Here is a 13,545-nt window from a genome sequence, read left to right as displayed (position 1 = left end):
GGATTGAACATCTTTTGTAGAAATTACCCCATCACGTCTATAGTAGACAGCACATAGACAAGAAATACTGTCATGTGACTAAGCGCTACCTAAGTCCTCATATACATTGTAGAGCAGTAGGCTGGAGGTTGTATGACAGCATACTGACCCCTGCATCACTGTACTCTGTACCCCTATATACTGCACTGTCTGGTGGCATATTATCAGAACTATTCTCCCTTAATAGAGGTATTGTCAAGTTTGAAATGTATACCCTATCCATGGGATAAGGGGTTAACTGCCTGATCACTGAGGGTCAAATCGCTAGTATCCCCCCTGTTTCCAAGATCTGGGGCTCTAAAGAGGTCGCTCATGAACATTGCAGCTCCATTCATTCTTAAAGAGGACCAATTACCATTATAGTCATATATAAACTAAAGCCAGTGCTATACTGGCGCTACCATGCTGATTCCAAACATACATTTAGTTAAGAAATCGGATATATACTTTCTGAAATATAGGCAAGTAAAGTTTGTGAAATACACTGTTGATTGATAGGTGCAACGGAATATCTAATCGGTGGGTCGAGTTTTGCTAGTTATTCCCGTCTCTGTCTGCTGCCTGTCCTTCCTCCTCCTGTCTCTGTTATTTTAGGGGGAGGGAGGAAGGATGGGGGGAGGAAGAACAGGCAGGCAGACAGGGGGGAGAATACCTATTAGATATTCCGTTGCACCTCTCATCAAATGCATTTCACAAACTTTACTCCCCTATATTTCAGAAAGTATACTGTGCGGTATCAACCGGCTGTATTACAAAGGGCCGGCATGTTTTGCTGAAGCGTGGGTGCTCTGCAATGTGAAGCTGGCTGGGACCTGTGGTTCCACAGGATTGCATTACATGTAGAGCCATGGAAGGGTGTGTGATGCTGATTACACACTCCTTACCACCTGTGGGTGTGGCTCCAGGGGTTAAAGCAATCCTGTCTCTGAACCTGGGAGAAGTGTGTCTAGGGCAGTCTAGAGAGAGACTGGCTCCAGACGTCCAGTGTGTGGACTGGAAACAAGTGAGAGCAGAGCCGGGAGCTCTGGGTGTATCAGCCTGCATGGAGGCTGATCACAAGGCTCTGATATTGAGTCTGAGGTGAGTGCAGCCAGGCCAGGGCTGTAGGGCCGAATCTCTCCAGGAGGAGAGACAGACAGGGGTCTGCAGAGGGCCCTGGGTGCTGGAAGGAACCTTGGCTAGAGTTGTACGCTGGCAGGAGCCAGAGAGTGGGGAAGTTGCTAAACTTCCATTATGGACTTATTGTTTATGTTTGAGGGCAGTTTATGCTAAGTGTTTTTAATAAACTGCCAGAATTTCTATGAAGAGACTGTGTACGTGTGTTGCTGAAGCTACCTCACACCGCTGCAAGCGAGTGAAACCCCCACGTTGCAGGGCGCAACGTTACATATGGTGTCTCAAATGCGAGCATGCGGTCTGGTTGCTAGGGGCAACGCAGCCTGGTTGCTAGGGGCAACGGCCTAGGACATATTCCTGTGGATACGGACTGCTTGCGGTGGGTCGGCGGGTCCACGAAAATTTTTTGAAGCGGTTTGCGGTGGATCGGCGGGTCCACGAAAATTGTCTGCGCACTCAAGCAGCTGGCGGTGGATCGGCGGGTCCACGAACAGGGACAGCGCTCTCAAGCACCTGGTGGTGAATCAGCCGGTCGTTGGGGACCCGTGCTGCAGTGGCGAGAGTCCAGCGACTGGAGGTTCCAGGCCAGCCGGAATTGCAAGGCCCTGCTTGGTGAGCAGTGATACACCACAGGCTGGAGATCCTGGTTGTACGGGCGGTACAACCCGGAAAGGTTAGTGGTTCTCTAACCCCCCCCTGTCTTTGACCACCGGGTATTACCCATTGGAGCGCCCCTCCTGTGCCTCTTTTTCGTTACAGCATGGAGGAGCTCCTGAACCAGCTGCTGCAGAGCCAGCAGCACCAACAGCATGTGCCTGGAGGTCCAGTGACAGCAGTGGGGGCTAAAAGCCAAAAAGAGGGAATGGTCCCTGCGGACGTTGTGGAGGAGCTGTACCAGTTCCTGGTCCAGGGACAGCAGGAGCTGTCGGTGTGTAGCGATGTCACAGCCATGGACCAGTTTGAGCGTTCCCTTCAGGGGCCAGTATGGACACTGGGTGCCCAGGGAGACAAGGGCAAACGGTGTGAACTGGGGGCTAAGGACATTGCATGGAAACCGCAAAAGGGGGCGGAGTCCCAGAAGGGAATAGTTGCCCATAAGGGGGTGGTTGCCCATAAAGGGGTGGTTGCCCATAAGGGGGTGGTTGCCCATAAAGGGGTGGTTGCCCATAAGGGGGTGGAGTCCAATAAAGGGGTGGTTGCCCATAAGGGGGTGGAGTCCCATAAAGGGGTGGTCCCCCAAAAGGGTGCGGAGCATCCCAAATCCAAGGGTGAAGTGGCACAGTTGGACTGTAGCCAGGGACAACAGTGTTCATGCCACAAGTGTCCTGTTTGCAATATAGACCACCCATCTGACGAGAAGCCACGTCTGTGTTCCGTGGAAGTGGATGGGGAATCTGTAACAGGGGTCGTAGACTCAAGGAGCTTGGTGACCCTGGTGAGGGCCACTTCTGATGTCAACTTGATTCCTGGAAGGAAGATCCACGTCGGCTGCACCCACAATAATGAGACAGAATACCCGGTATCCAGCGTGGTCATTAAGACAGCCTGGGACAGTGGTTCTCATGATGTTGGAGTAGTCTCAGATTTACTGCACCCAATTATTATAGGTTGGGACTCTAAATTATTTGTGCACTTGTGGAAGCAGGGGGACGTATACGGTTGCTTGTGTAAGAGCCGGAACAGCCCAAAGGAAACCCCACTACATTGGGAGGTGAAAAGGGGTCCTTGTTGTGCAGTTATGTGTGGTAAGGAGGAGATAGCACCTCCTAAAATTGACTGTCCTAAGTTAGGGGTGACCAAAGAAAATGATGGACGGACCCAACTTAGTGACATAAGGACTAAGGGAATAACCGATAGTGTGACCGTTAAAAACGGGGTAGCTCCAGAAAGGGAGGCAGATATCTGGTTAAGTGGGGACATGATAGTCCAGGATGCCAGGGGGAGTGATGATGACTCCAGTAAAGACACTGACTCTAGTAAGGTGACAAACGAGTACAGTGTAGTACAGATGGGCGAGAAGGGCAAAACTTCCTCCCGACGCCGAAGACGTAATAAGCGCCGAGAGGGGGCACAGTGTAGGCCGTCTGAGGGTGCAGAGAAAGTGACATGCCTGGTTAATGAAGACATGGTGCTAATAACACCTGCTATGGTGGAGTCAGACGGTGATATCCTACAAAAGACAGAGGAATCAGAGATTGAACTGACACATTGTGACTATAGAAATCAGCGGGCTGCAAGTGCAGAGAAGGAGCCAACCAAGGACGTAATGGTGCTGGTCCCTATGATTTCCAAGTGTGAAGCTGATAGTCTGTCAGGCGAGAGTGGTATAGGAAATGGAATCCTAGAGAGTGTGGGGGAAGGAATAATCCCCAACAGTCGTGGTGAGCAGACTGGTGAACTACCAAGTGCTGGGGTGGATGACAGCGAATTTAGCCCCAAATCTCTAAAAGGAACAGAGTGCCATGTTGAAGGGTGTGACACCCAGGCTGAGGGTGACACGGCAGAGACCCCAGAGGAAGTGGAAGATAATGCAGTGAAGAAACAAGAAACAGCTGAAGTGAAGAGATCCTCTGAGGAGGTGAAGTCTGGACCAGAGGTCTCATCCAGGACTGGGAGCCTGCCTGACCTGCTTGGTAAAACTACGATGGAGGATATAGAGAAGGTCGTGGGTAAGGAGTGTAAGAAACCCAAACGTTCTGAAGCTGAGATGGAAAAAGCCTCAGAAATAGTGTGTCGTAGACCAGAGAGGTCCGCAAGTGAAGACTCATTCAAGAGGATGAGCAAAGACCATCTGCAACAAGAGATACTTCTTAGGCAGGCTACTGAGAGTCGAGTAAGGGAGCTGGAGAAAGAAGTGGCTGAGCTCCGAAGTCGCTTGGCAGAGTACCAGTCCAAGTCCCAGGGAGCCTTGGAGCAGATGGAGCAGCGAGTGTCAATCCTGACCAAACATGTTGAAGCAGGGGAGGCCCAAAGAGAGCTGACTTTGGAAGCTAAACTTGACAAGCATGTGGCAGGGATGAATGAGACTTCTGTAGTCAAGTGCATGGTGGATATACCTAAGGACTTAAGAGAAGCGTGTGCCACCGAGTGCATGCATGACGAATTTAAGAGAGCTGTGGAAGCGTGTGAGGTCTACTGTACCCCAGGGGCTGAACAGTTAGTGATATTGTCCACCAGTGAAATTACTGGGCAGCGGGTGGCTATTCTAAAGGACATGCACTTCAGATGTGTTCGTATGAAGTGGCAGGTCCAACTGCAAAAGGAAGAAGCCACTAGACAGCTAGAGTATAAAAGGAAAGCGCAGAGTCTGGCGGAAGATATTGTCCAAGTACCCCGGGCTCTGGTGGGGAGAGTCATTGGAAAAACCGGACGAGTCATGCAAGACATGGTGAATAAATCAGGATTAGTGAGATTAAGAATCCCTGCTGCTAATGAGAGCAAGATACCCAGGGAAGCTGGTATGGTTCCGTTCGTCTGTGTCGGGACTGTAGAGAGTCTTGGAAACATTCGAAGCCTTATTGAATATCGGGTACACCATGTACGTGACATGGAGCGGTTGTGGCAAGAAAACCTGAAAATTAAGGAGCAGCTTCGCCAACTGTGTGGGGGACAGCAGCCGTCTTCCACCCGTTGTTCAGGGGAAAGAAGTGGAAGATGGCGTGTCGGTCCAGTAGTTCAGACGCGCGATGAAAGGAATCGCCGACAGAGTGGTAACCTACGATGTACTGTAGATAGTGGCCGCTATGAGCTTAGAGTTCCCGACAGTAGCCTTGGGGGTACTCGAGAAAGCCTAGGTTCGGACAAGACTGTAGGTTTGACTGGGGACATGTCTCTCTACTACGGTGACCCTGGGAGGGGGTCAGGGAGAGAACGGTCTGGAAATGGGACGTCCTTTAACCCTAGGTTGACTAGACAGGGTTTGGTGACAGTGTCGGGCGATGCCTCAGGGACTACTGCTCTTGGACGGCCCTCTCAACTGGTGGGGCATGGCAGCGGGGATGCCCTGTCTCGTGGCCCCAGGTCATTGGCAAGTGTTCTCCCCTACGGGTTTGAACAGAGGGGGAGGGTATGTGAGGTATCAACCGGCTGTATTACAAAGGGCAGAAGCGTGGGTGCTCTGCAATGTGAAGCTGGCTGGGACCTGTGGTTCCACAGGATTGCATTACATGCAGAGCCATGGAAGGGTGTGTGATGCTGATTACACACTCCTTACCACCTGTGGGTGTGGCTCCAGGGGTTAAAGCAATCCTGTCTCTGAACCTGGGAGAAGTGTGTCTAGGGCAGTCTAGAGAGAGACTGGCTCTAGATGTCCAGTGTGTGGACTGGAAACAAGTGAGAGCAGAGCCGGGAGCTCTGGGTGTATCAGCCTGCATGGAGGCTGATCACAAGGCTCTGATATTGAGTCTGAGGTGAGTGCAGCCAGGCCAGGGCTGTAGGGCCGAATCTCTCCAGGAGGAGAGACAGACAGGGGTCTGCAGAGGGCCCTGGGTGCTGGAAGGAACCTTGGCTAGAGTTGTACGCTGGCAGGAGCCAGAGAGTGGGGAAGTTGCTAAACTTCCATTATGGACTTATTGTTTATGTTTGAGGGCAGTTTATGCTAAGTGTTTTTAATAAACTGCCAGAATTTCTATGAAGAGACTGTGTACGTGTGTTGCTGAAGCTACCTCACACCGCTGCAAGCGAGTGAAACCCCCACGTTGCAGGGCGCAACGTTACAATACATCCAATCTCACCACTAAAGGTATATACAGAATCAGCATGATAGTGCCAGCATAGCACTGGCTTTTGTTTACGAGTGAAATTTGTGGTGGTTGGTCCTCTTTAATGAGATTGTGAGAGATAGCCAACCACTCCCATGGGTGGTCTTCGGCACTCCCATAAGGATGAATACAAATGATCGACCTCTTCACAAAGCTCCAGTTCTCATTATTGGTTGGGGTCCCATGGATAGGGGATAATAATATAATAGTACTAGCTGTAGTACCCGGGCGTTGCCCGGGATAGTAACTGTCTCTCTGTCTCTCTCCAAGTCTCTGTCTGTGTGTCACTGTCTGTCTGTCTCTTTCCTTGTCTGTCTGTGTGTATGTCTCTGTCTGTCTGTTTCTATCTCTCTAGGCCCCTTTACACACTGCAACATCGCTAACGACATCGCTGTAACGTCACCGGTTTTGTGACGTAATAGCAACCTCCCCAGCGACATTGCAGTGTGTGAAACGCATCAGCGACCTGGCCCCCGCTGTGAGGTTGCTGATTGCTACAAATCTTTCAGGACCATTTTTTGGTCCTTTATTTCCCGCTGAGCAGCAGGCATTGGTGTGTTTGACACCATTACAACGACTTTGTTAGCGACTTCCCTTTCAAATAGGTGCTTTAACACGTCCCTAATGACCAGCTAGGTCGTTCTGCAGGTCCGCATCGCTGCTACGTGGTTGGTAAGGTCTGCCTGTTTGACAGCTCACCAGTGACTCAAAAGAGACTTTGTAGCGATCCCGACCAGGTTGGTATCGCTGGTAGGATCGCTAGAAAGTCTCAGTGTGTAAAGGAGCCTTCTCTCTGTCTTTGTATCAGTCTGTCTGTCTGTCAGTATGTCTGTGTCTGACTCTTTCCCCATCTGTCTCTTTCCCCATCTGACCCTTTCCAGTTCTGTCTCTTTCCAGGTCTCTCTCTTTCCCCGTCTGTCTCTTTCCCCATCTGTCTCTTTCCCCGTCTGCCTGTCTCTGTCTGTCTCTATCTCTGTCTGTCTCTATCTCTCTGTTTCTTTCCCCATCTGTCTCTTTCCCAGGTCTGTGTCTTTCTCCCCGTCTCTTTTCCTGTCGCTTTCCCTTTCCCTTTCTCTTTCTTTGTCTGTCTCTCTGGCTGTCTCCTCTTTCCCTGTCTGCCTGTCTCTGTCCCTGTCTGTCTGTCTCTTTCCCCATCTGTCTCTTTCCTGGTCTGTCTCTTTCTAGATCTGTCTCTTTTCAGGTCTGTCTCTTTCCAGGTCTCTCTCTTTCCCCGTCTGTCTCTGTCTGTCTGTCTCTTTCACCGTTTGTCTCTGTCTGTCTCTTTCCCTGTCTGTCTCTGTCTCTCTCTCTGTCTCCCCACCGACATCTTATTACCTCACACATAAGCTTCTTATAGTAACAATGTCTTTTGTTCCTACAGCAACCAATCACAGCTCCAATTAATAACTTGTAGTTCCAGGCTCCATTTACTTTAATAGAGGCATGTGTTTTGGAGAGTAACTGTAAGGCGCAGGGTTAAATTTTCCTGTCAAAACATAGTCTACGACGCTCCCTGGGTCACATGAGGTGTCTGTGCAAAATTTCATGATTTTAAATGCGACGGTGAGGATTCCTTTAGCGGACACACACATACACACACACACACACACACACACACACACACACATACAAATGTGGCGCCCCTGACCTGGTCAGGCACCACTGAGTACTGCACCCATGCTGGGGACAGTACAATACAGGTAATCCAGATGGCTGACAGGGGTGTGGAACACAGGCGCATAGTGATCAGGTCTCACACATGTACCCATGAGAGGACCCCTGGGGATCCCAGGAGGGGGCAAAGCCTATACCTCCACTGGAATAGTGGCAGGGGGTTAAAAGCCTCCATCTCCTCTCAAGGGGTGTGGTGGAGAGTCTGGTTGCTAGGTGGCGTAGGCAAGAACAGGAGAGGAGGAGCAGTGAGTCAGTTAGAGCAGAGAACTCCAGAGGGCTCAGTGAGGAGCAGACCTGTGGGGCTGATGCTGTCTAACAGCGCCCGCGCAGTGACTACAGACGGGGGAGAACGGTCAACTAGGAGTGCTGCCTGAAAGCCAGCTTCAGCTAGAGAGTGCACGGAGTGGGAAGTACGGAGACTTCTAGAGAGCACCAGGCCCAACCGGGCGGCAGATCCCGAAGCGAGGATAGATTCACCTTTCCCTGCTAAACCTGCCGGTGTGGGGCTCTTACAGCCCACACCACAACAACCAAAAGCCGCAGCCACGTAACCGCAAGTAGGGCCCATAGGTCACAGGAGGCAAGAGGCTGGAGTGGCCTGGCCCGGGGAACAAGCACACGGCAAAACAAGAAGGGGAGAGAGGCTTGGAGCATCTTCCCTGGGTGACCCCCATAGGGACTCAAAGTCGGGGTCACCCCAAACCACCAAGGGCTAAGGAAGGCGAGTTTGTAGTCACCCTCATACAGTCAGCTGGAAGGATACCTGGTTCCCACCTGGTTCATCCCAGCTACGCCCGGGTTACTCACCCTGCCACCTGAAGCGAGTAAAAACCCTGAAAGACACTCTGCCTGTGTGTGGTCATTCTGCGACTTGTGGTACTACAGCTTTACAAAGGGCCCTGGGGCTTGCCTCACTCTCAGGAGGCTACTACACCCGACTGCACCCACCATCAGCCCCAGGTGCCTCCTAATCTGCAGTGGCGGTCCCCTCTGACCGCAAATCTGAGAGTGGCGTCACGATCAAAACTGAAGATTCCCTACCTGTGACCAGCACCAGCTACGTGGAGTCCCTGAAGGTATGCACTGATACAACACCTGTGGGCTTCACATCTGGCGTCACGAACAGGATAAGGACTAGACCTGTTCAGACAGGTGACCATGTGCCTGGGCGGTCCGCTTGAAAAATTGGAAGCGCCGCCATATTGCCACCATGAAAAGCGCGCTGAAAAACAACAGCAGCCCGCGCTGGAAGAAGTTACCGCCCACGAAGAGGTGTGGCTACCCAGAGATCCCCTGCAGAGTTCTGACCTTGCCAGCTATGAGAGTGGAAGCGTCGAGAGACGGCGGGAAGGAAAGGAAGCCACAAGCCTGCTGCTGGGAGAGGAGCTGCTGAAAGAGGCAGAGCAGAAACTGGACAGCTTGTTACAGGAGGCAGCGAAGAGTCCACTGCTGGGAGACCGTGCAGAAGACGGCGCAGAAGAACACAGTTTGCTCCAGCACCACAGTCTCCTGAACAGAGAGCAGTCACCGCCAGAGACCTAAAGGAGAAGCGTTTGCTGAGAGAGTCCAAAGCCCAGGCTAGAGGACCCCTGTGTTATGGCGTAGTGGAAGACTTTAATCTGAAAAGCGGCTATGGATTCATTGTAGCACCAGGAATAAAAGAAGGGATATTTGTAAACCGCAGAGATGTGAACGCTCATCTGCCAAGAGGACACCCTTGCAGAAATCTAAAGATGGGAGATTCCGTTCAGTTCACCCTGCATCAAGGCGAAAGAGGATTGTATGCTCTGGGCGTAACGCTATGTCCCAACAAACCTTACAGCCATCCCCTGCAACAAGAAAGACAAGAAAGACAAGAAAGACAAGAAAGACAAGAAAGACAAGAAAGACAAGAAAGACAAGACAGAGATAGAGAAACAGATACAGAAAAGGAATCAGATGCAGACCAAGAAAGGAAAGACACAGAACCTATAGATGAGGCAACCACAGATGAAGAAAGAGACAAAGAGCAGGAAAGTCACAGGTGCCAGTGCCCAACGTGCCCTCGCCCTAGTGAAAAAGAGGAGTAAAAAGTAAAGTAAAGTAAGAAGTTACTGTTTTGACCAGTTTTGAAAAGTTTTGTTTGCAACGTTAAAGAAGTGCGCCCACAAAAACTATTGTGAGAAATAAACTTAAGGCTATGAACTTGCTATAGCCACAAACTCTCGCAGTGTAAATAGTTACACCAGTGGCACCACTACCAGGGCCAGCCTGTTTAGGGGCTTGGCTCGTCTGCAACCGGGGGGGCCCGTCCGTAGAAAAGGGCCTTGGCTCACCTGCGACCAGAGAGCACGCCTGTTTATGGGGCCTTGGCTCACCACCACAAAGAGGGTACCTGGTCAGCACCAACTGTGGAGGCCGCCTCTGCATCCTGCCAGAAGAGGCTGACGGCGCGGATCCACCAGGCCAGGTATACCCTGAAACCACCAGCCCATGTAAGCCGCCTCTACATCCTGCCAGAAGTGGCTGAAGTCGCGGCCAACGGGAGAGGAAGATTGGAGGAAAGGTCTGGAGAAACGGATGGCCCAGACCTGGTTACCAACAGGACCGGTGACCTGCCTCCTGAGAGGGTTTTGGGTGGGTTAACGGACTTGTGGGTGGAGGGTGGTGATGTCTGATACCTGGTGGTTTTAAAAATGTTTTACATGTTTTAATGTTTTATGCATTTTAAAATGTTGTCTTGCAGCCCGAGGACGTGCTGGTGATAACTAAGGGGGAATGTGGCGCCCCTGACCTGGTCAGGCACCACTGAGTACTGCACCCATGCTGGGGACAGTACAATACAGGTAATCCAGATGGCTGACAGGGGTGTGGAACACAGGCGCATAGTGATCAGGTCTCACACATGTACCCATGAGAGGACCCCTGGGGATCCCAGGAGGGGGCAAAGCCTATACCTCCACTGGAATAGTGGCAGGGGGTTAAAAGCCTCCATCTCCTCTCAAGGGGTGTGGTGGAGAGTCTGGTTGCTAGGTGGCGTAGGCAAGAACAGGAGAGGAGGAGCAGTGAGTCAGTTAGAGCAGAGAACTCCAGAGGGCTCAGTGAGGAGCAGACCTGTGGGGCTGATGCTGTCTAACAGCGCCCGCGCAGTGACTACAGACGGGGGAGAACGGTCAACTAGGAGTGCTGCCTGAAAGCCAGCTTCAGCTAGAGAGTGCACGGAGTGGGAAGTACGGAGACTTCTAGAGAGCACCAGGCCCAACCGGGCGGCAGATCCCGAAGCGAGGATAGATTCACCTTTCCCTGCTAAACCTGCCGGTGTGGGGCTCTTACAGCCCACACCACAACAACCAAAAGCCGCAGCCACGTAACCGCAAGTAGGGCCCATAGGTCACAGGAGGCAAGAGGCTGGAGTGGCCTGGCCCGGGGAACAAGCACACGGCAAAACAAGAAGGGGAGAGAGGCTTGGAGCATCTTCCCTGGGTGACCCCCATAGGGACTCAAAGTCGGGGTCACCCCAAACCACCAAGGGCTAAGGAAGGCGAGTTTGTAGTCACCCTCATACAGTCAGCTGGAAGGATACCTGGTTCCCACCTGGTTCATCCCAGCTACGCCCGGGTTACTCACCCTGCCACCTGAAGCGAGTAAAAACCCTGAAAGACACTCTGCCTGTGTGTGGTCATTCTGCGACTTGTGGTACTACAGCTTTACAAAGGGCCCTGGGGCTTGCCTCACTCTCAGGAGGCTACTACACCCGACTGCACCCACCATCAGCCCCAGGTGCCTCCTAATCTGCAGTGGCGGTCCCCTCTGACCGCAAATCTGAGAGTGGCGTCACGATCAAAACTGAAGATTCCCTACCTGTGACCAGCACCAGCTACGTGGAGTCCCTGAAGGTATGCACTGATACAACACCTGTGGGCTTCACACATACATACATACATACATACATACATACATACACTGAGTTTTATATATTAGATTTATTCATTTATATAGCGCTATTAATTCCACAGCGCTTTAGATACATCAGGAACACTGTCCACATTGGGGCTCACAATCTAAATTCCCTATCGGTATGTCTCTGCATAACTTCTAAACTTGAGAACACACCTTTAAGGCCGCTAGATATATTATACTAATGTTCACTGAGCCCGCTAATATTGATGAGCTCGGCTGACAGTCTAATGTGTCCCAACTCTCCACCTACAGATGATTTTGGGGAAAAGGGATCTGGCATGTTCGATTTTGGACTACTGATCCTTTAGTTCTCACTGAGATAAGCTGCCACCTGCAGTGTTGCCAACCAGCCAGAAATTCATGGACTGTCCATAATAATAGGGCACTGTTTTCCCTGTCTGTAAAAAAATGTGAGGCATATGTGATTTTTTTTTTTTTGAGGCTGAAGAAATTTATATGGTTTAATTTGATTTAATTGTCATCAATTTACAGTGAATACAGCTAATGTCTTTATATCAGAATTATGGGCTGTAGACACATATCACTTATAATCTTAATGATTTATTATGGTTTTCTAATGTGTCCATATAAAATATTGTCTGTCCGTGATTTTTTGGCGATCAGTGGAGTCTAGCAAGGGCTCTCACAGAGGAGCGCTCAGCAGAACGGGCACTCCTGCACATGGAGGAGTCAGGGGAGATAGCTCCCGACTGAGCAATTGTTTGGCCGACAGCCATCTATTGTGTATGGGGCCTCTTACAAGCAATGCTGATAATCCACACAATTTTTAGAGCCCATAATGAACTGTATTTCCTAACATAAAGTACAATGGAGACAGAGACTTAAAGGCATCCTGTGACCAGATTTGGCGACTATAAGTTGCGGCCACTACCATTGAGCCCTTATGTACAGCATTCCAGAATACTGTATATAAGAGCCCAGGCCGCTGTGTAGAACATAAAAAACACTTTTACAATACTTACCTAGAGGGCGGTCTGGTCCAATGGGTGTTGCTGCCCTCTGGTCCGGCACCTGTACCTTCCCGCGGGCTCGGCTGCGACCACCGAGCCGCTCGGATCCGTGCTCGTACTGCGGGTGGTGGTTCGAGCCTCTCATGGACCCGGGGCTCACGTCGCTCTGCAAGGGAGTTGGCGCTACACGTGGGGACTTGGGTGAGGAGTTCCACGGCCGGGGCCGTGGTGGCTTGGTTTGGGATGTAAGTTCGTGACGCCACCCACGGGTTGTCGTGCATAGATGGACACCACTGCTGCCGTTAACTAGGCCTGCCGGGGACGGTGTTGCGCAGCTTGGTGTTGACCCCTCCGTGGGTAGGGGAGTGATGGTCCCGGGGGCCCGGGGGAGGTGCTGAGGCTGGGGAGCGGGTTGGACGCTGGTGCGGTGCAGCACGGTGCACGGCCCGAAGGCACTGGTGTACTCACTCTGACACAATACAGTCTCTGGTAAACCAAAGGGAGTGATGAACGGGGCCCGCAGCCGGCTGCAGCTTCTCCCGGTATAGGTTGGTGGTTTCTGCCTTTCTCCTGCACCTCTGTGTGTAAATGTTTGACTCCTATGCCTAGACACCGGTAGTCAGCTCCCCGACTTGTATATGTCGTAGGAGCCCGTTCGCCAGCAGACGCTGGCCCTTTGGGTCTCTATGCCTTGGCGGTGGCTTTACCCTGTATGGTTGGGCTGTTGTCTTCTAACGGGACTTGTGTGGGATAGGTCCTAAAGTCCAGTCCACAATCAGTTGATTTGACTCGGCCCTGTCGGTTCGGGGCTTCGTCTGGGTCTGAGTACTCCTCCTGGTGCTCCGGTTTCCAATCGGTTCCTCGGTTCGGTACCGGCGGGCCACCGCCCGACCCCGGTCCCTACGGTTCCATCGGCTGTAATCCCAGCTCCTGCAGGCGGCCACCACCGTCTGCCTCCTTGCCAAAGGTGACTGGGCTCCGACCCCGCCACCGGAGTAGTCTATGGCAGGCCTGGGCGCAGGTCTGCCCTTGGACTCAACCTCCCT

Source organism: Anomaloglossus baeobatrachus, chromosome 5 (genome assembly GCF_048569485.1).
Source record: "Anomaloglossus baeobatrachus isolate aAnoBae1 chromosome 5, aAnoBae1.hap1, whole genome shotgun sequence".
Taxonomy (NCBI): domain Eukaryota; kingdom Metazoa; phylum Chordata; class Amphibia; order Anura; family Aromobatidae; genus Anomaloglossus; species Anomaloglossus baeobatrachus.
The sequence above is the reverse complement of the archived record's forward strand: the minus strand, read 5'-3'. Positions refer to the sequence as shown.